The sequence below is a fragment of the Acipenser ruthenus genome, chromosome 39, assembly GCF_902713425.1.
Source record: "Acipenser ruthenus chromosome 39, fAciRut3.2 maternal haplotype, whole genome shotgun sequence".
Classification (NCBI taxonomy): domain Eukaryota; kingdom Metazoa; phylum Chordata; class Actinopteri; order Acipenseriformes; family Acipenseridae; genus Acipenser; species Acipenser ruthenus.
The window spans coordinates 2,149,522-2,173,820 of record NC_081227.1 but is presented as its reverse complement, the minus strand read 5'-3'; the positions used below and the strand labels follow the sequence as shown (position 1 = coordinate 2,173,820).

General features: G+C 39.8%; 1 long non-coding RNA gene across 4 annotated transcripts in view; it reads right to left on the bottom strand.

Moving 5' to 3' along the window:
• The window catches only part of LOC131707214 (uncharacterized), a 115,311-nt gene that overhangs the window by 68,430 nt on the left and 22,582 nt on the right, over window positions 1-24,299 (bottom strand). For 3 of the 4 annotated variants that reach the window (XR_009311033.1, XR_009311035.1, XR_009311032.1), the window contains exons 3-5: window positions 22,974-23,157; window positions 9,378-9,493; window positions 1,869-2,101 (exon numbers count right to left, since the gene is read on the bottom strand). This is a non-coding gene — a long non-coding RNA (uncharacterized LOC131707214). The remainder of the gene's footprint in view (window positions 1-1,868; window positions 2,102-9,377; window positions 9,494-22,973; window positions 23,158-24,299) is intronic. The other variant, XR_009311034.1, reaches the window with a different exon arrangement.

Below are 24,299 nucleotides of genomic sequence, written 5' to 3'. Positions count from 1 at the left end.
GGCTGACTGGGATCAGCTAATAGCACGGACACGTAGAAATGAATGGCAATAAAATCTGCCCTCAGTCTGCAATGTGCTGAAATTCCCAGCAGAGGGCAGCGCAGGCCCCTGTCTGCCTGATCCTTTCTAACACCGTAGGAACAGAATCGTCAGACACGGGTTACACACACTCACATCTTCATGGCAAAATAATATTCTTTCCCCTTAGATATAGCTGGGCAGCTGAACTGCCTTACTGAGTGGTTTACCAGGTGCTTCTTAAAGGGATTTAAAGGGACTTTCTGTAATGCACATTTGCATTTTGTTTAATATCGTGTTCATTGTCTCTTGCTTTTCAATATTCCAGTATATATCATTTTTAAATGACCACTGGGAGTGTTGGTTACACATAGTCCTTGTGTCCTACAGTACTGGGTTTCACAGGACGATGATGTAATATGTCTTTGCTTGCTAAATAAATTAAGAGAACAGAGTTTCAGTTCCTCTACTCTAGAAAGCCCCTTTGACACTCCGGTTTGTTTACATTCCCCTACGGCAGTTTCCCCAGGTCTTGCACCATTGTTCTACCAGGTAAGAAAAATAGTATCTGTTTTATTTGGGAAGCACCAAATGAATTTTCCCTGAGTGTGGAAGTGCTGCAAGATAAGGAGGTTATCCCCTCAGGAGAAACAGCTGTTTAAAGATGCAGAGCAGCACAGAGCTGCCTCGGGTCTCCTTTATGGGAAGAGCACAATACGAGTAATCATTACCCATGAATAGTCACTCGAGTCTTTGAATCTACTGAAATAGATGCTGGGGTTTCCATTATAAATCAAACACACAAGTGTGCATTTTAATCACACATTCCTAGCACTGATATGAATTGCCTTGACATATAACAGATCTATTTTAGATTACTGGTACTGAGGAGGTCTGTCTTCTGGTGTGTATGTTTGTATCGCAGGACCCTTCTAAAAGTTTGCAAGTAAGGTGTAGCAAAGCTTAGTAAATCATAGTAAAATCACAGTCAAGCATCATAAAGAACTGTGAAAAATACTGTCGACCAATGATGAATACTATAAGCAAGGGGAAAATATGCTGCAAGCTCAACTATACAAACTGAAACTATTTTCTTTAGCCTTATTTATTAACTCAAGCACATCAAAATGAGAGAAGGCCATTTGGACCATCAGTCCTGTCTCCTCTCCATCTCCAGCTGTGTCCCCTGGTCCTGGTTTCTGTGCTGCACTTAAAGTATCGGCTAGAGGTCATCTCAATGCCTATAAGGATTTTAAAAACGTCTATCAACTCTCATTGTGTTCATTGTGTTTGATATATTTTATAAATCCTCAACAGTTGTTAATTTTTGTTATAAAATGTTATCAGGAAAGGGTTCACTTTGAACGTTGATTTAGATACTTGATTACCTTTTAATTATTGATACCAGCTAAGAGGGGAGACTGGAACGACTGGTAATAGTTTGTTGGATCAAATGTTAATTTTCATTGATTTTTACTGAGACTGACAGTTACTGTCCCCTCTGATCAAATCTGAACGGGTTGTGAGTTTTGAGACACCTTGGACCTCTTGTATCCCAACCTGTTTCCATCAGATCAGACGAGAGGTTTTATTTTATTTATTTATGTGTCAGGATTGTCCGCAGTTCTGTTTTCTTTACAGACAGTACAGGCATATCGATGTGTGCAGGTCTCTGTTAAGGAACTACCGCCAGAACTCCCTGCTAAATAAATCATGCGTGGAATGTCAAAATGGAGATTTCCTTGCTTTTTTTCACACTGCATTTGAAAGGAATGAATTGATTTTCCTCGAGAACACTCAAAGAGATTATTTAGACCCTGTAAACGTCATTCGTTCTTATAATTTCTTACCTGTTCAGTATCACTGCATACGCGTCCCATCTGCTTCTCCGTTGCAATCGGTATGTTCACGTGGGATAAGTTAATCCTCTATAAACAGCAGTATCTGCAGGATGGTTTCCCAACACGATTCTGTCACCCACGTTTTCATTCACAGGCTCCAGTGAGGAGGAAATTGCCAGGAACCCTCAGCCAATCAGCAAGCTCTATTGTAGAGAACCTCTGCTTGGTCACGCCCCCTCCTTCTATAAAGGAAAATAATTAACATATAAAACTGGTGAGCTTTCAAAACCCTAGACTAGAATACCTTCATATTACATGACTAAACACTAAAAGTAAAGTTTGCAACTGGCAGTAAATGGAACATCTCTATACCAAACCCATAGCAGAAAAAAACAGCTGTGCACCCCTAGTGGTCAAACTACAGAAATTCAGCTTTTCATAAGCAGAAGTTTAAAACATGCATTTTTGCTGAAATACACAAAACAGGATACAGGTACGGGGCAGAAAGAATCATGTAATACCATGGTAATAACTGTGTAACTACTAAAGTTACATGCACTTACTTGCTGGTAATATACTGGTGGAAACTGTGAAACACATAGGAATGGACTGTTACCATGTTCCCATGTAATAACGTCAGGTAACAACATGATGTTGAAAAGGCAATTTCCTTGGAATAACATGCAGTAACAGTGTCAAGACAGGAACTCTGTGTTGTTACACCGTTATTACAATGTAATTACATGGTAGTTCATGCCCTGTAATCTACAGTGTTACCAGCATTACATATAAAGGCAACATATAACTGCATTTTCTTTTAGTATGCCATAATTGCTATTCTTTTTGAGTTGCAAGACAAAATGATCCAAAGCGGCAGAGAACTTGATATATAGTGATCTGGTCTCTGTTAAATGTATCTAGGGCATGAGACCTGAAGAACAGCCCCTGGTCCTGGGAATCACACTGTGCACGTATTCCACAATTCTGCATTCCAGGACATGGTTAACAAGTTCAGCAATGCTTCAGTGTTAATTATGAGCTTAACCAAAAGTGCTCGCCAAACATTCAGGACGAGCGCGTCCAGCCTGGACTTGAAACAGCGTCTACTGAAACAAAAGTCAAATAACCGTGGGCTGCTTCAAATTACCTGTGTACCTCAGTTCAAACAAGAATTATAAAACCATAATTTCGGAAGTATTCACTGGGACTGAAGTTACAAAAGATTTCGGACTGAGAAACCAGATTTTTTCAAAAGTAATTGGTGAGGACGATCACAGGAGCCCCTGTGTTTAACTTTCTCACAGGGCCCGCCCTGAATGGAAGCTTTTTCAAACACGCAGGAACCAGATGTCTCACAAGATCATTTTAACTGTTTATATTTTAAAGCCCATGCCTGGCCTTGGTACAGAAGTAAACCACACTGCTCTTCGCTGTGTGCGTTGAACTGTACATGTGACAGCGGATGGGTTCAAAGTGCGTCTCTCAGTACCTGGGCTTCCTAATACTGGTGCAGACTTTTATTATACAGTCTAACCATTTTAATACCACTTCAAAGGGACAGAGAGAACGACAATAAGCTGACTTAATAAAAAATACCTGTTTTGCTGCAAACTGCTAGGTAGGGGTGTTCTGTTTAATTTCCTAAATAATGAAACACATTTTGACATTGAAACTTTTCCATATTTGGAATGCTGGTACCACGCAGAGAACTAATAACAAGAATCACCACAAAAGAGTTTAAAATAAATGAAAACAATATGAATGTCCATACAGTAAGACTTGCCTACTAACATGTCTATGGAACAGACTGTGAATAAATACTGAATTTTAAATGAATAACCTTACACTGTATAGTTATTACTGCAAATACACCAAGTCACTACTTCACAGGTATATTTCTAGCAACGTTTAGACACAAATATTTTGTATTATTAAAACTTCTTACAATACTTTACATGTGCAATGCACTGTCATTTTTTCTTTTAAACTCTAAGCATACCCATTGGAGTGTGTGCTTTACTATGCTACTTGTGCATCAGAGCATTTCATTACTGCTGGAACTGACAATGCAAACAAACAGGTAAGCGAACAACGGCTGATTTCTGATGAGCTCACACAAGGCTAAACTATTGAAGAATGCAATAAACGTTCACCCAGGAATGATATGGTTGAGTAAAACTGAACGTGATTATACCATAGAGATCTTTAAACCGCTTTTCTACTGCCAATTATCACACCTGCCTAATTCACTGATAAATGAAGTTAAATTAGCCCTTGCTAACTGTTAATGACTAAACTGAGATTAAATGTGTACCTCAAGTCATAACTGCGTCTGCTTTATGACTATGTGTAACACAGGGCTTACATTTGGGGGGGTGTAAATTCAACAAAACTTTACTCTGAGACAGCACAACACAACCTTTGAACTGACAGCAGTGGCTGAGAAAGATAGTAATGAGCATGCTCTATACAGGGGGCATGCTGGGTAATGTAGTTTAAAATGCTACCTCTTTAATTCAGGATAATACACCTTTATGATTAAACATACACATAATGTGAAATAACACACACACACACACAAATACATCTGATGATTAAATCAGATGGCCAGCTTTGATGCATTTAAAGAGTAAAACGTTTCTAACGATGCTACCAAAATTAAAGCCGGTATTAAAAAATATTTTTAACAGTTTTAAATTCACATTTCCACCCTCAGTATGCAAAATAAAATGCAAGCAACTTGGTAAATACCATATTCATCCAACTTCAGCAGCTTGTCTTATTTTTTGATGTTTTATTTGATTACTCAAATACAGTGTTTTGTTAGGTGTTTCATTAGGAGTTCAGAAGCTGCACTTCAGTTCAAGCTGCCTAATATAGACACATGTACCACAGGCTAGACCAGCCATATCTTTAAACTACTAGCGCCACCTAGAGCACAGCAGGGTATTGCCAGCAAAACAGACAAGCCCTTAATCCACAGCAGCCGTTCGCTACATGGCGCTGACACTTAATTCGAGAAAGGCTGATCTAGCCTGTGTTACATATGACAGGATACTAAACCTGAAAAACAGCTCCTGAACTCACAGTCACAGCATCACAGACTTATTACAAAAAAATGACTTCAATAATTGTAATAAGAATGATTGCAAACATGATTAAAAAAAAACAAAAAACGTAATGGAATGGTAAACAGAAGGTAAGAAAATGCCATCTGAAGCCACAAACTGTACCTTCTGCACATCCCATCTGTATACCAGATTAAAAACATTGCAGTATGTGGTAAAAACAGGGATGGAAAGGACAGGCATGCATGTTAATCACCAAGACGTACAGTATAGTACCTACAGCACGGTGAACCATGACAGAAGCACAGACAACAGCAAACTGACCATGCGATAGAGACACCCCTGTTGACATTTTATTGCACGTTTTGTTGGCAAAACTTTACATCTATAAATATCTTAAATATCTTTAAGCTCAAGTGCAGCAGTGTGCCTTTGTAGAATCTGTCCTACAAAAGTAGTAAGTAAAATTATACCACAGTAACAAAACACTGAAGGAAAAGTGTTTTCAAACAACATTGCAGTTTATGACATCGTACACATGCATTTCAAGGCAGAATCAGGCCGCAGACTATTCAAAGGAAATCATTCCTATAATAAAAAGCCACCCGTACAGATCCTGACATTTTTTCAAGGGTTTATGTTGTCAATAAACAGCAACAGTAGAAATCCAGAGCTAAAATGAACCAGGATTCACAAAAACGACAACCCTAAATTTGACAAAAAACATCCAGGATCCAAAGAAGCAACCTTTAACCTCACAAAACCAAAAGACCTCTCCGTCTCGCTGACACAGACACATGACATGGAACGACTTTCTCATTATTAAGAAAGCGACTGGACAGCAGCGAGCCCCTTAAAGAAAGCAGATATTAAGAACACACAGCAACTGACCTACAAAAAAAAAATGCTTTTTAGCTTGTCGGGAAAGGAATAGAAGGGGGTGTTCTTTGGAATAGTTCATTTCCAAAACGCGATGCAGAGGTATTTATCCTAACAAGGCGGGATAAAGAGATTACAAAATTCCACTGCATTCCCCCCCCCCCCCCCCCCTCGGTGTGCTCCCTTCTCCAGTTCGGACGCCCCCTGACTGGGGTTAAAAAAAAATAAAATTAAAACAAAGTCGTTCGGAGGAAGGCTAGCGAGAGGACTGGGAGACAAAAGGCAGTCTTGGCTTTGACAATGCAGTCCTGAACCCTGAGCTCCCCTCTCTGACACTTTCATTCAGAAGCTGAAGGGGCTGCCATCGTGAACACAACAAAGGCAAGCGTGATAGAAACAGCCCCAGAAGAAGAAGAAGAAGAAGAAGAAGCAGGAGAGAAATCCGCACATGAATACAGTGGTAAGATCGCTGGGCTCTCACCTTTTGTCGTTTTTTAATTTTTTTATTCCCGCAGGACTGAAGACGTCCTGCAGAACAGAAATAACAAAAAGAAAAGGCAGAAGAATACGCTGGTCAGGTCTTCGGATTTTTTAAAAATCTTTCAGAAATGTATGCAGCATCTTTTTTCCCTCTCTTCTTCCTCCTGCTCTTTCTATTAGGACTCCCCCCCTCCCCGAACAAGTAAGTAAGAGAGTTCAGAGTGTGTTCCTAAATGTTTGAATCAAGCCTCCCGTCTGCATGCATTGCTAATCTTCTGAGCCTATAGCAGATACCACAACTAGCAATTAGTCTGCAAAAGCTTTAGACCCCCATGCGTCTGAGGAACAAAGGTGGGGGGCCCGTTCAAATAATAATAGCAACACAGCGCATGGGTCACGTAACCGAGCTGCGACCAATTACTGCCTCAGTTCAGCCGAGTGGACTTGGGCTAATTCTAACTTCTCGTCATTAACCTGATTACAGCAGCAGAAAGAGGCTGGTCCTGCTGGAACACACACACACACACGCAAAATCAGGGATTTCGATGCAAAAGTTATCCGAGAGGAGGAGTTTTCAATGCTTTCAAAAGCACACCTTTCTTTTAGTGTCATGCATGTAAAATAAACGCAGAGTCTTTATTCTGTTTATTAGCTTCAGGGCCCTGTTGGAATTTTATTTTGAGACATGTGCCTCCTCTCTTAGTATTAAACTTTGAGATGTTCTCTAGCTATGGGAGTCACGGAAGTTTTAATGCAAAGAATAGGCTAAAAGAAGCTTTAACAAAAATCACTGCAGATTTTGGAAGAATTTTAAGGGTCAAGTTCAAATGCCTCCACTCCAAAATACTTTTACTTAAACGCTACCCAAATGAATTATTACACAATTATGTTAAAGATGATATTATTCCACACAGGAATCGGCATCTTAGGTTCAAGTTCTTTGTCCTTTTAAACCCTTAAACATTTTTTTTAAACAATCCATTGCTTTAACTATAATTTAATGTTTTTTTTCTTTTAAATGGCACTCTATTAATACATTTTTATTTTATGACAATGTATGTGATAATGTTTAGGACTTCATTATTATTATTATTATTATTATTATTATTATTATTATTATTATTATTATTATTATTAATAATAATAATAATAATAATAATAATAATAATAATAATAATAATAATACAAGGCTGTGTAAAACAACTGACAAAACACACACACACACAATTATGGTCACAGTTTTACACAAATTAAAACATCTTTTTCAAAACCTTAAAATCCACCAGTAGTTGACTAAATGAATGATGTTTTTAAAGGCAAGAAACTGGATTTCTGTTCTAAAATACTGTATCATTTAAAGAACATCTGTAGCCTTTTTCAATCTGCATTGATAGACCTAATGGAATGACTGCATATAAAAATCCACCACATCTATATGTGGCACCGCATTGGTTAGTATGACATGCAAATATCCTTTAGTTTAGAAGAACCCAAATGAAAACATTACAAAAAAAAGTGCTTCTCGTATCTCTGCACAGCCCCCACATTTTGATGGGAGCTTCATTTGTGAGTGCTGCATTGAGCTTGACACAGTCCAACAGATTTACACATTAAAACCGCTCTCTTTACCCAAAGATCCCAGCAAAGTACAGATACTACTAAACACTCCCCAGCAATGCCACTCAGAGGCAAATAACAAATCTATTGCAAGAACATATTGCTGAATAAAACAGCCTGCTGTCGACCCTGGGGACAAAGACGACAGTAAATGGAAAGCTTGTAAAATGTGAAAAACGCTGTGCGTATGCCCTTCACAGAAAAAGACAGTACTCTTGCTATCTACAGACAGGGAAGAAGCAGGTCAATCCGAAGCAATTGAGCATTTCTGGAGCTGAATCTGTGCTGTATCCACTATAATGTATGTATGAAATATCTGAAATGCATTCAAATTAGTTTGTGTTCACTTGGATGTGCATGAGGAATAAATATAGTTATGCATAGTCTGTGCCATATGTAAAAATGACTTTGATGAATACATTCCAGAATAGAATTCATATGTTTTTCAGATAGGAGGAAAAAAATAATAATAATCTATTCTAACAATCATAAATTCTACCACATGCACGTTTGCATTTATTTATTTTTCATGTGCATATTATTCTGTAAAATGTAATAAACCACCCAGTGTGTTTCATGATATTAAAACGACAGCATTTCAAATCTGAAGTCTCTTCAGTTAAATACAGGTTATTAAAACATAACAGACAGTGGAGTGGGAAGGCACAAACCAAATGTGAATCCAAACATATCTCAAATTATTTCTGCAAAACCCTGTTGTATGGCATTGACTGACCTCTTTTCCAAAGATTTTTGACGACAGCTCTAGGTGTCTATGTATTACAGTGAGACACAGGAAGATACTGTATTGTGTATTATTCTATTTGAATTAGCGGGGAAACAGAAGTATACATTCTGTCACATTACAGTAAAATAACGCTGATGCCCCATCAAATGAGCTATTAATGAAAGGAGAGTGACGCTCTTCTGTACAATAGAATGTGTGTTATTTAGTTCAGATGTCATTGTGTTGCACATAGTGAATGCAGTCACTTTTAAATTCTGTTATGTCCAAGTGCTAAATAAAATAGAAAATACCACTGCCATTGAATACATTTCAACCAGTTTGTTGAAATATTTAAATATCTGTCCCAGTATTTTTTTTATTTTTGTTTTAAAGCTTCAGAATGAGAAAAAAAAAGTTGAACTTCCAGAAATATACAAACAAGGTATTTAATTGAATGTATTTACCATGAAAAGGTTGCTTTTGTAAAATGTACTGTATTACATATTTTACCTGTGCAAATACGTTTTTTTTTTGTTTTCAATCTGAAAGGTGGACAGTCATCCTATTTGTCTTGACGCAGAGTAGAACCAAATGCCTTAGCCAGGCTTAGGAGAGCTAGCCGTTACAGAATAGAGAACCTTAAACTCTGTTTTCAAGCAGTGAACATGTAAAAGCCCTTATTGTTCCTGAGAGTGTTTCTGGTGGGATCACGGAATAGCAGCTAAAGACATCGTTCTCTCTACTTACTGTTAATGCTGAGCCTGCCCTCACAAAGATTACACTGCAGACAGATGTTTTAATGTGTCCTTTTCTGAATCAAACTGACAGCAAGCTCGGGTTCAGGGTTCTGCTGCTGTATTTTTCTGCGGGAGATTAAAAGTAAAGATTACATTTTGAACTCATTTGAAAGTGAGAAGCCACGACTGCAGAGATTTGATTTGATTGAAACGTATGCTGCATTGAATACATCTAGTGGTTCCAGTTTACAAGGTTACAAGCCAGCACTGAATAGTCATGACACGGGCAGAAAGATGCATTCACAATTCCTAGACTGGGAAAATCACACATTCCTGGTATAACGTGAAAATCCAACTACGGGTGTGCCCCACAAAAACGTATGCGGTTAGGCCAATTCACAAGTCGTATTACTGGTTATACACAGGCTAAAACCATGGAGGCATTCGTGCACATCAAAGCTTTCTATAAAAAAGGTGCTGACCAATCTTTATATATTAAAGAATGGCTCTTCAAAGTCATAACATATTTCTTAGCAATGGTAAAGCAGCCATGCATGTCCAGTATCCCTCTCGTCCCTGTCTGTGTGGAGCTCAAACCCTGTTTAATTCACCCAGAGAAGTAGCCTGTGAAAGGTTATGAAGTTTGACAAAAAAAGAATAATTCATGTCACAGCTGAAAAGGGCTGCAAACAGGTCGAAGCAGTGTGCTCCTGCTGGCTGTGCCACGCGGATCTGAAATCCTGTGCGGAACCATCCATCACCACCCCCCCCCAACCCCGAAGCAAACCCCCCAAAGCCCTTCAATTAATGACACTGCAATCAGATCGATGAAAAGTAATAAGAAAAAAAGGTTTGCATTTCTGTACTTATTAATTCGCTGACTAACTCTGGAGGCGAACGTGGCTTGAAAGAGAATGGAGGAGCACATGTCTGGCAGAGAGAGCAGCTGTTGTTTTCTCAATATAAGAGAAAGGATCTCATCGAGGCACCAGAACCCCCCCAAAATACAGAAATACAAACTCTGATCTCTTCTCTTTTTTTTTGACAGCTTAGTGACTTTAAAAGGAGCCATCTGGAGGACTTTTGAGAGATTTTGTAATCATGCGCCGTGCCATTGTTGCAGAATTAACGGGCCTGTCTAGAATTTGGATTTTCAAAGCTCGGAAAGTTGTGTTGAGTAACGTGGCATTAGTTAAACATAGTTTTTTAGTTTTCCACCATAAGTGGTTTTTGAGTTTTGAGAGTGTTTCAAGCAACTTAATGCACTGAAGTCAATACCTTAGATAATGAAAGATGTATCTTTAAGTGTTAAAATGAACACGTTTTTCTTTCAAAAAGCTCTCTAATAGCATGTTAGTCTCTTAAGTGTATTTTAATCTTTAAAAGTAAGTAAAATGTCAGAGTGGAAAACACAGAACTACACTAGACGGCTATCCACAGTGACTTCTGTTTGTCTCGTTTTCTACTCCGAGGTGACTTCAGTAAGACATACATTCATACCTCTTGACTCGCATTGCATTCTGGCCCGAACATTTCGGGTGATATTAACAGGAGTGATATAAAGAGGGTTAGGACTGTATTTTCAACGTGTGTGAGCAGGTTACTAAGAAAATCACCTAGAAGGCCTGCAAATAATCTCACCAGTAGAGGCCATCAATGACCAGAACTTTATACATTTCAACCAAGTCTCCAACACAAACAACAGACAACATCCCCATATACCTTCCTGGAATAAAAGATAATGAGCAGGCACTTGGCATTTGACAGCTCATTGAATGCACCCTAAATCTAACCAATGGATAAAAACTGCAAAGCGTGCAGCAGTTTTGAGTGCGGTTACATGAATTTCCTCGACCTGTATACAGCTCAGCAGTGCTGAAAGAGTTAAAATCCCTCCGGTCATAACAGTATCTCTTTACACATCTTCATCATAACATAATACCTGCAAGGGACTGTGTACAAAGTATACATTCCACTAAAGAGTGTAAATGACATGGGAGACTCAAAATAGTGAGCACTTCCCATATCTAGGTCATCCGAGCTGAAGTTAATTTCCCCACGAGCCCCTGGGAGGGCCACTCTGAAATGTTTTTTTGGGGGAAGCCAGACTGAAATAATTACCTGCCACAGAGACAGCAGTATATTTAGACCTGTGAAAGGGGTATGGAGAGATTAATGGCACTGAGGGGACCCTCCACTACTGTAGCCATAGCAAAAGCCCCTGGATACAGACACATGAATATATATTGCAGCCATCTCCCATCTCAGCTGTCACCACTCTCACACGTTCAGCACAATGACATTTGCAGGAAGCTCAATAATGTCTGTCTGGGTCGATTTGGTTTTCTCTGCGATGCGTGCTGCGTCAGGACACCCAATAATATTACCAATTACCAAGGTCTGGAGGGAGTGAGCTCAGAGGAACAGTGTCTAGGTCTTGCAGAGGGGAGTTACGAGGTCAAAAACACATCCACACACAATCATGTGTGCACACTTCTACACCTATGTCTGCTTCGATCCACCCAGAGTTTTTCTATCAAAGCAGTCTAAACGACTTAAAGGTTTATTTTAGTTTTTTTAAAATATTATATAAGATGCATACACTGCATCAAATAAATCTGTAAAATGTATAATATCCGCGTTTCCAGGTAAATATCAGGGTTAATATTGGGGAGGTTAGAAAACCAGCTCCTTCTATTCTGTATCAGCACTTACGTTCAGTATGTTCAGACATACGACACTAAAACTATCTATCGAATATAAAGCCATGGGTTTTCGTAGCGTAAATCAGTATTTTCACATGCTTGAGTGCTTGAGTGAAAATTAGTAAATACCAACCTATAGCTTTATGCAACACTCCGTAAATTAAAACAGCTTCGGGAAGTGATTAAGTAGCAGGAAGATGTAGGGTTTTAATGAGGTTGGTATGAAAACCAAAACATCTCCCTACATTACAAAACAAGCAGTGCATGCAATTATCTTCCAACACAAGAAAAGGGTTGTGATGAATTTGCTATTGCTAATAAGAAGTACAAAATTCATTTTAAAGTCTTTTCAAATTCCCATGGGAGATTGCTATGTTGTTACTTGGTGAACGATTCCTATATAACTCTATTACTATACTGTTGCAAATATGATATTTACAACACAGGCTTATAAAATAACAACTCTTCAAATGTAAGTCTTTGTTTAAGCAGTGAGGGGTATTGCTCCTTTAAAAACAATTCCAAGTAAGCACCCGTTTCAGAGCTGAAAACATACTAGAAATAAGAACCTCACAGCTAACATGAATTTCTCAGCTAAAGTGGCTATTTTTCAAAAACAGCGGCTGCAGATGACAAAAAGGAATCCCGACCATTCACTTACTGAAAGTCATAAATCAGTGTTTCTAGACCAATGGCTCAGAGATCACAAGTGCAACTGGGGGGGGGGGGGGGGGGGTGAAGCTGTTGCAAAAGCAGGGGTTGGCTGATTCCATCGAGGGCTCTAGCCTTCCTAAAGAAGAGCGATGTCTCATTTATGAGCCGTCAGTCTATGAAAGTCCTCAGATTGGGAAATCTCAGCCACCAGCCAGTCATTTAGGGTTTCACCCGCAGCTGCAAAACACTCAAAGCACTTCACTCTAAAACGCCATTAGCAGCCCATAAAGTTCCTAAACTAGAAACAAACAACTGAGACACTGAAGTTAGAGGCTTGTGAGTTGTCTGAAGTATTTTCTTATTCGTTTTAGAATTTGTAAATGGTGTTTTTTTTCCCTTTCAGACAGAAAAAACGATGATGGTTTGTAGCACTACTGTAGCTTGAGAATCTAGTCCCTCAGTGGTGGTATACGTAATAACACTAGACGAAACTTTCAAATTCAGTGACAAGCATTTCAGCTGTCTTTCTCAGAGTCGTCAGTGTCATTTTGCGAAAGAAAGTATAAACTAGCAAGGAAAAACTGAGCAGCAAAAAGGAACAGTTTTATATTATTCTGAGCAGTTTCTTGCTAGTAGTATACCATTAAAATACTTTTATTCTAATTGAAAAATGGACTTGCTTCAAACCAAGGCCCTACATTCTGTGTACTGAGTTGAGCTCTTCATGGTAGAGAGATGGTCTCTTTCATTTTGAAAGTAAATTCCCCCAGCAGTGTACGGTTCAGTCCCTTTGTTCACGAGAAGCAGGGCTCTGATAGGCTGGTGGTGACGACATACTTTCCAATATTCTTCCATCTCCTTATTGACAAACCCGCTTTCCCAGGCTACAAATGATACTCTTTTAGCAGAACCACCTGGCAAGGTGACAGCAAGAAAATGAGGATTCTTTGTAAAAACTGAACTGCACTAAGACAACGGTAAATGCCAATAAAGGTAGGGAGGTAGCCACAAAATAAAGCACTTTATTTTACTGTAATCTTTTGATGCGTATTTTATCAGTAGGGGATCGACGTGATTTGTCTGCCAGGAGAGCTAAACTGAAAGATGTTTGGCACAAAAAGGATTTGGAATGAGATGAAGTAGATGTGTTCCTCTTGGAATAGAACAGAGATGTCCTTGAAAAAGCCACAGATGTCAAGCTGAAAGGTAATCTTCCCTAGGAACTGAATAGGTTCTGTATTCGTCATTGGGCTCTAAAGCTCCATTTGGTTTCAGTGAATCATATTGACCAGCTTGGACAAACACGCACCTCTCACCTTGGATGCAAACCTAGCCTGAACCCAGAGATAGAAGAACATATCCAACAGGAGACAGCGCAAGTATAACATGGCTGTGTGTCTATAGTCTTGGTGCTTTGATTCTTGGTAAGAGCATTGACATGAGTTAGTAGCTTCATATGTACAAGATGTATCAGGTGCTGCTCTTCGGTTCTAGTTGTATGCCACAGATATATCTATATAGTAGGCTAGATCAGCCAAAATATCTTTATATTAGTAAGCGCAGAGTAAGCACTGATGCAATACAATGGGCAACTCGATCCACGGGAAGATCACTAGATGCTCTTGCTCCTGTAAATACCATTTGGCTGCCAATGTTACTGTGGCAGGCGACTAGAATCGAAGAGAGAAAAAAAGCATTATTTGCAACAAGAACCGGCCAGTATGATTGCAAACACCATGTAATGTTAAGGTGACAGCAAAATAAACCCAAAAACTGTATTTCAAGCTACATTTAAAAGGTACCCTTACAGTGGTTTGTAGAGTTTGTTATTATAATGAGTAATAATCACTGTTCAGCATGTCACAGTATGAGTCAGGCTATTCTAAACAATACTCTGCCCCCCCCCCCTTTTCTGCAGCACACTCACATTCTCTTAACACTGCTGGATATCTGATCAGTTATGGCCCCCTAATTAGTGCAGTATCAGCATTCAGTTTATCCCCTGTAGGTTCGGGAGGCATGGATGTCGTTTTCCGGTAACCGCAATTCCCCCTTTGTTCCCACTGCGCTAATTGGTTCCATGTTTTCTTTTGTGATACAATCGAAACATTCCTACAGTAAATGGCAGCCTGCAACATCTAATCGCAAAACACTTTTGTTTTTGTTCTTTTTACATTTTGTTCCCCGTGGCAGGATGACAGAGGTTTGAGGCTCAGAGACAGTGAAAAGGGCAAAATAATTATCTTTATTCAACAAAAAATAATCAAATAAATAGGCACAAGGGCCAACAAAAAGGTTCAAACAAAATACAGAAATGTAGGCTGGGCATTCGCCGTCACTACAGTTTCTTTCTCAAACTACTAAACAGCACACCAACAAACAAACTCACCCAAAAAAACCTGCCTTTTATAGTCTGTGGCTGGAGCCCAATTAACTAATAATTAACAATTAAACACTTAAGGCTCCAGCCACATTCTCACATGCATTTTACAGGGAGGAATTTAACCCCCTCCCTGCCAATCCAAAACAAACAAGAATTCTAAGAAAAAACAACAGTAAAAATAACAATAATAAACACAAATTATAGGAGCGAGCTGGCACCCCATCACATTCCCCCACAGCGCTCACTACTTTCAGCTAAAATAGCGATGGTTAATCCTGATGGGGGATTAAACCCGAGTGCGTCTAGGGTTACCAGTGCCATTTGATCCTGATGCAGAACCTTTTCAATCTTCAATATGTTGACAAAAAAAAAGAAAAAGCACAGTTGAGGTAATACATAAAGAAAGGTATACCAATTAAAGGACATGCGATAATTGATTACCATGATATTATCGAGATTATTTGTTTAGCCTTGATCATTTATTGGAATGGCAAATGATTATTAATCGTATTAATTGATAATCGTGTTTCTGACAGTCAACCAAGTCTCAAAAGGACCAGTCCCCCAGCTATTGCGGGAGAGAACATTGAGTTAGTTCCATTCCATCAACCATTTATAGTTATGGAAAGACTACCATTATAACGATGTTTTCAGTGTTGCATTGTCTTATAAATCATTAATAAATTAATTAATTGCACACATGCACCAAAACTGCTACACTTTTTACTTGTTTTTTGTGGAAGGGGGAAGGGTGAGAGCATAGCTGCAAACAGACCGTAAAACAGCATCATGTAACCGATGCAGGAAATATATCTTTGAAATATTTGAAAGTGATCTCGCTGAGCTAGTAAAGATATCATTCACAGAGCATTGGGTTCAGCAGGGGGGCCTAAAATACCCTCTGGCCCATATGAAACACAGAAACATACATTCTTCCTCGTGTTGATCCCATTGCCAAAGTAAACACTGTGAACAGAATGTTCCTTAACCCTTGCAGAGATCACACAACAGCTACACTGGGATCGAAAGGTTTCTATTAAAACAGCACTGTTTAAAGTCTTTGGAATACACAGAACTTCTCCATACTTTGCAATCTTTGCATTGTGATTGGGTGCCACTCATGAGTGGCAGCCAATCAGAAGACCGAACAGAACTCTTAAATGCCCACGTAGATGGTGCCGGTAGAGGTTAATGCTGAACCTTGGGCTCTTGGATAACTTTGATAAAACAGCTTGCTGAACTGCCCAGACTCACTGAGCCTCCGCTAAGCTCTCAAACCATGGCAAAACGCCATCAAATCCATCTGCCTACACAGTGAGACGCTGCTTTTTATTACATTATTTATTGGGGTGCCATATTTAACTTTACGATTTCTGGGTAAACACCCGTCATTTATACAGAAACTGGGTACAAGGCCAAAAAGTCTGGGTACACATCGATTTTCCTTGGTAACGGCACTCCAGGGATTAAGGTAGAAACCTCTAACAGCAAAGCTTGGACGTGCAATCTATTACGCTTTTGTCATTTTGAGTTGTGGAGTACGGATAAAAGCAAATAACCTAAAGTACTTTTGAAATGACACATTAAATGAAGGCGTGCATACTCCTGTATAAACACACACACACATTCAATTTACACATTTATCATGATCTGACTAACGCTTCATCGATTGCTTTCAAGTGTCCGTTCCACCATGCTGTACAAAACCTGAACTCTAACTGAACTAAACATGCTTAAATGTATTTAGAAATACTGATACTACATACTTACAGTGTTTTATACATAGAGCAAGATGCATTCTCTCCACCTTCTCCTCGTAAGAGTGCTGTGTCATCAACTGATGTTTCACTCCTTTGTCTCAATAATAATCAGAGTGCAGCACTTCCCACATGGAATTCCAAATGACTTGCAGTCACCACTGCGGCAATCAAGCTGGCTATCCAAGCCATTTAAATGTGAGTAAAGCATTACAATAAATACAAATTTATATATCTACAGACTCAATATCATGTCTTTGAAAGCTCATATAAAAACCATTCAGAGTGACATTCAAATGGCTGACTGCAAACCCATGCAAACACATAGGGTTACATTTCTAATGCACAGAAAACAACTGCAGTTTACCATTTTACAATTTCCTAACTGGGGCGATACTTGTGCTACATATATCCATGCCAGGCAAATAAAAGAGCAGCTCTTGAACTCATGTGAAAGCGCCTTGAGACAGACTTTAACAAAACAACAATTGTACACTTTCAGTAGAGTCACTACTTGAAAAACAAAGCAAACAGCTGCTTCGTACCAGCACAGGCTGCTAGATAAGCGTCTGTATCATCTGGCAATACAATGCACTATATGTGAGGTGCTTGTGCTTACTAAAGACACTGTACATGTACAGCAGGCAACTGAAACTGAAAAGCAGAGCCTGAACTCACAGTCCAAGCATCTTAACACAAAAAAAGAATTGCATTAAAAACCATTTACTGCAAAAAGGTAAAGGAACATTTAAAAATAAAGAAATCAGGGAATCAAAATGAGTGACTGCAGAAGAACCACTCCTGCAAACACCATGAAACATGTAAGGTACGACAATGGAATTTTGAAGCTACTTCATTAAATAAAACCCAAAACGATACACGCTGGAGGAACAAATCCAAACGACTCCTTGTGTGTTGGAATTGTCCTAACCGCTTGCCCCTGAAGGGCTGTGAAATGCAAAGCCCTTAATAAGTTCAGTGAATAGGGGACACTGCAGCTGTATGATCATACTGGAGCAGCTGTCCCAGCATGCCATGTGTGTCTCTCTCTCTCTCTCTCCTCTCCCTCCCCTCCCTCCCTGCTGGGTCATTCAGAAGCTTTTAATTTCACTTCTGGCTTATGTCTCACAGCTTATGCATTGGTCAGACAAAGGACTGACACAGGCTGGTATTCATGAGGAGTTTCAAGTTTAACGTGAGAACCGTCTCATCTCCTGACCTCTATTAGCATATGAATCGCACAGAAACTTGGAAGCACAGAGCGAGAGAGAGAAAGAGAGGGAGAGGTGATGGGGAACTGGCAGCAAAAGTCATACAGGAAGCATGAAATACACGGATAAGGCAGATATAAGCCCATCCCTCTGGTTATAGCTATCATAAAGGTAATGCAGTGGCATGGTACTGTGCTATAATGACATTGGTATTTGATGATACATGCTGGTGGTCCAATGCAGTAACATCTCAGTAACAGTATGCTTTGGAATCATGCATGCATTTATGTATATATGCTCAATACTGGGATCACACAACCCCCTACATACCATATATCTTGGTATACTTGAAATGCATGCATGCATACATACTCTACATACATACATACATTCCCCAGGGGCATAATGTAAAAGCACTTGCATCTCTGATATTTTCAACTTAAATGGATACGTGAAAAAAATAGGTTTGGCTTGTAAGAGAATCATTAAATGGTCTGTGCCATTGATACACTCAGCAGTTAAAATAATACAGAACCATAGCTTACACCTCTTTTATTCAGGAAATGCGAGACTGCTAAAGCCAGTAATAAATATTAGGTAAGCGTTTCTGGAATTATTTTGTCTAGGTATTTCAACATGCAGTAAATTCCAAGCCCCTCTCACACTCCCAAGCCAAAATGAAAGCACCTGAAACCAAATTATTTATCGCAGACGCTTCACTAAATCTACCAGCTGCAGCGAGATTGACCCTATTCATCACGTTATCAAACATGCCTGCCTGAGTGAGATATGAAAAAGGAAACAGAAAGAGTTACACCGCTGACCTGTGTTCAATGGAGATTAACAATGGTTTCCAATGATCTAAGACCAGAGTATTTCTATAAAAAAAGCAATTAAGTTTAAACACTGTTTAATGAAAAAAAAAGAGTGACATTCCACCAAACAGGAGATGTCGCATTTATCGTTCACCCTGGATACCACTACTGCTGTAGTTGGCTTTACAAACTGCCTGTCTTAATCTTCACTGAGCATTTTATACAGAACAAAGTCTTGTCAATTCCGAGTCGCAGGGCTCAGCTCTCTATGAAACAACACGTTGGTTCTCTCGAATGCGTAATGTACAGGTACAAATTGTGAAACTGACACAGACCTGAACGTTCGAAACAGCTGTCTATATAATTCAGCCATATGAAAAATCATGTGTATTTCACAGTAAATCTGCGCCTGGGCCTTTATGTGCTTTCACAACCCAGCCTTGGACCCGGCCCTGTGGCACACCGCAGTACATTTTTCTAAAGGGTGATATTTATCTGCTTGATCGCCACACGTGTCCATCTGGTAGAGAAAAACCACAGCAGGACACATGGTAGGTGTGCAGATGAAAGTCCAGAGGAGACAAGCTTGTTATGGTCCCCCAACTGAAGAGGCTGCTTTGATCAGAGTGCAGCCCCCTGGGTTGTGTGTTGGTTCCTCGCAGGCGTGCCAGTGTTAGGGTTCTCTGACACTGGCCTGGGGACAGTTGGCACTGATCAAAGAAAGGGTTGGGAGAGACGGCTGGAGCTTTTAAAAACCCTAAAAGGAGTTCGGTCACTATTTCAACCGCAGCCCCCAGACCAGCCCGGAAGATGGACATTGAGGGCAGAGACACATGCTCAGAGAGCGGCGAGTGTGTGGAACGGATTACCTATCGTTTGGATCCTTTAAGACAAAGTACTGGACGGAGGTTCTGGGATCAATCAGCTACGAGGAAGCAGACGAGCTGTGACTCAACGGCCTCCTCTCATTCAGAACGTTCACGTCCTTATGCTCCTGGGTGCTTAACTTCTTAAGTCTGCCGTTCTACACTTGTAAACAGGATGCTGGATCTCAGTGTATTTATTCAGCAGGAATATCTTCATAATAGCCACGTGCAGGGAAGCTGTCTGTCAATGCTCTGTTGACCTTACTGCAGGCAATTTCACATCCACGAAACACAAAACAGTATGACTATATTGTGTGTAGGGTGTCTGCTATTGTTATAAGAGATCCTGTGTAGTTTCTGGCTGCTCAAACTGTGCGAAATGATTTATTTTATAAGAAGAGACATCCAACATAAAAATATGTATTACAAATCAAAGAACCTAAAATGGCACTCATTAGATACTGATTTATACACGTGATGACATCAATACATAAGCTGTACTGGAATTTTAACAAATCCTGAACAGTGGTTCATTTCTCGGCCATGATTTATCACACAGAAATACAATTCTTCCAAAATAAAATTCCTAGAAACAACGGAGCCGTGGTTGTAGCCTGGTTGTTCGGAATCTGAACGCACACGTGTAGTGTCCAGAATTTACGGGCTTACCAGCTGTGAATCCTATAGCTTGATTATAGGGCATTGCTGAGGTGCAGCTGTGTTTTATTATCTTTGTTATAAAGCTTATCAGAGATGACTGACACGAGGCCAAACAGAAACAGCTTCTGCTTGCGTGTGGTTTGGTTCCTCTATATAATTCAGTGAGACTGACTGGATTTATTGCCTGCCTAACCAGCATGCCTCAAGTCTTTACATACTGGAAATGAGAGCACTGTTCTAATGGTGCAGAGCAGCATCAGTCTTTCACAGGGTACCCCAGGGACTGTCTCTCTCTCTCTCTCTATATATATATATATATATATATATATATATATATATATATATATATATAGTGTGAAGCACACAAACAGCCAGTGCATCAGAAGACGAGTCATTAAGATTAATCAAGCCTCTTTTAAATGCGGATCTGGGAAATCCTTGTGCCAGTGTTCTGTGATCGCTATTGCAGTGTTAAACCCTTTTCCCCAAAACATCTGGCCTTGAACGTACTGTGTTTTTTTAGTGTTTCTAAGTCCAGCGCTTTTGTTTAACAGATACGGATAGCACTGAGAAAGACCTGAAGCGTTCCTCAAAGAATTTTCTAATTCGTTGCGTATTCTACCATTGAGTGTGTTGACAGTTGGGTTATGAAACACAGTATTATAAAGGAAAAAACATTGTATCGGTGTGTAAAATAGATATATATGTTTAAAACAGAATCGGATATCAGTACTAAAGCTTTAAACAAACAATGAACAGACAAACAAACTTTTTAAATACATTAGAGGCACTGTCCTCAAGGCACAAAGAACTGTCTTTGTCATAGCAAAGAGAAAGATGTATTTATTCCCCTAAGAAGGTCATAAATTCAGAACGCAAGAGCACTGTAGCCATTTTTCTTTCAGGACAGTCTTAACCCCCCCTCTAATCCCCCCTACTACAAAAGGCTTATTCTCAGCAGGGTAATTAGAGGGTGGGGGCTTATCTGGGTACGCGGATTGTCTATGAAATGATAGAGATGTCACATTTAGCCCAAACAGTACATTCTGGGATACGGCTACATGAGTGTGTATCACTGAACAGATTGAATTAGTGATAGAAAAAGACAATATGAGTTTAGAATTGTGCAGCGCGTATTTAGCAGAAGCGACTACTGTACTGTGGAACTTTTTTTATTTTTCTGGCTGTGATAAATATATGCGTGATGTGCACAGCCACACAAACATGCATTTAAACAGCTGTACTGACAGTGATATTGGAAAGGAGTTGGGAAAGTCAAAGTCTACTCATGTCACTTCAGAGGGACTGAGAACAATTACTGGAGCTGACTTTAGCAGGAGGTCACCAGTACCCTGGCAAAAAGGCACCGAAAAACACACAGGAAGGGACTTTATCAGAAGCATGAATGTTACCTCAGAACTTGAAAGATAATACAAGGTACCAGTGTAACATTGCCTACAATAGTGTTCATTACAAACACAAAACAAAACACTTTCCAATCAGTAGAGTCTGTTATAAACGTTTACCACAGTATGTTTCTACAGTGATTGTGCACTTTGCTTTTCCCTGGCTACACTATGCATTTACCATAGTTTACCATGGTTTGCCATGCTTTCACTATGCTCTACTGCACTTTGCTATGCTTTTACTATTGAAAACTTGTATAAGGAACACTACATGGGCACACGGTTCTGATTGTAACCTGGAATACACGGTGTTCATTGCGCTTCATTGTGCTCTTTACTCTGCGTGTCAGGAAATGTCAATACTGTACAGTCAACATGCTAAAGTGCAGGTTTGACTGCATTTTCCTTCCTCGCCTGAACTGAAAACAGCACTGCAGTCCCTGCAGCGCACAACACAGGTCAATGAGTTCTGTCTGTGTTTAAAGAAAGAACCGTTCCCAGGCCTGATACGTCTGACTGAGACAATGCGGGTTCATACATTCTTTCACAGGAAGCTGAGGAGGAAGGAACACTGAAGTGACCAAACAGGACACATCAGTTACATGAAAGGGTTACCACCGTGCAGGACCAGTCTTCATTCGTATACCACTTCTCACCCCCCCCCCCCCCCCCCCCCTTCTCTCTTTAAAAACAGCACTAGAGAAGCGGGCTGGACACCATTACAGAAAAGTGTAAGAATACCATTATCAGTTCCCAATGTGGGGTACCCTTCTACCAATGGCAGCCTCATCCCATTAAAGGGCGGACTTGACTGAAGGCTTTGAAATCTTAAAGGGAGTAGATAAAGTCAACCCTAGCCAATACTTTAAGCACAGCACAGGAACCAGGACCCCAGGGCACAGTTATAAATGAAACACACTTAGTACAGAGAGTAAGAGCTGCTTCTCCAGAGAGAGTGGAGGACGACCAGAATCACAAAAGTTGGGACTAAACTACATTTTTCTGCATGTTTTCATCTTTGTGCAAACCACTCGGCCCATAAAAAAAAAGACACTAACTACTGCAAACGCATTTCTCTTTCTACAAAAAAACGAATCAACCAAGACCTGTGCACACAAACAGTAAGAGGGTGGATACAGAAAGTCTCACCTTTATCGAACGGTCTAGTCCCCTGCTTGAGGTTTCCATGGCAACTAAGCACAATGCAGGGAGGGCTGAGCTGTCTTTCCTGGGGCGTAATTAAATTACACTGTGCAGAAAGACTGATACAGTGCCTCAGTATGGGGTCCAGGCTCCCTCTCCAACTGATTGTCTGCCCAGGGCCTGACACCAGCTGAAATAAAAGGAGACAGAAAGAACGAGGTGAGCAAGACAAATACGCGGTGTATTGCTGACTGTGTGACAAGGCGACTGAAGGCACTTTAAAGGAAGCCATCAAAACACACTACCTCAATAAGCATTAGGGCTTACGGTTTCACTGCCGATATCTTTACTCGACTTGCAATTCAAGCACAAACAGGTTTAGCAAAATGAACAGCTTACCATTTGCCTTGGGCTGCCAACGCTAGATATGGAAAAAAAAACTCAAATGTGATGGAAATCGTGCTGCAGTTGCCCTGAAGTTGTTATACAGGTCATTTGAGGTTAATTTATTTGCTGTTAAACTTCTTCATCCGGAATTCAACTGTGCATTTAGCAGTGAAATTATGACTGAAAAATGTCTAATAACCCATGTTCATATCCACTGCTGTTTCAAAAATTAGAATCAGCCGCCATACATTTTGTATAGCGTTTAAACAAATTCAAAAACTATGTATTTCTATTGCAAGTGACCCAGCAGCAGCTGTTGTTGATGCATAGCTTCACCCCCTGGTCTCTGTAAGTCGCTTTGGATAAAGGCGTCTGCTAAATGACTAATTCATGATATTGACAGTTCAGTTCTCTGCCCAGTATCATAAGACACGGTGAGTGCTACAACTTCAAAAACAATACAGGATGGTTTATCAATGTGTTTTTTTTGGAAAGGACAATCTCAAAATCAGTCCCGAACAGCACTAATCTTCCAGCTGAAATGTTTGTCAAATAATGTTTTACTTTTCTTTCAGTACCAATACTCATCTCAGACTTTGTTATGGTACTTTAAGTAGGGTAGCCTAAGACTAGTGTTTATCAGGGTCTGTCAAACCAGACCTATGGTACAAAATCAGTTTCAAATGACACTTACAAGTCCTTTAAATGTCTGGGTTGCTTATTACAAATGTTCCTTTATTACATAAAACGTTAGAATCGTGTGCATTTCATCACTATCTAAATATTTTTATGGGGAGATTTTGGCCAAAAACTGCTTTTAAAACCTTCAAACCACAACACCCATGGCAAAAAAAAAAGGTTGACAGACTTCATGTTCACCTGCCAAAAGCAAAACAAACTGCGTGTGACATTAACAGCTCCCCCCCTTCTCTCTCTCGCTCTCTC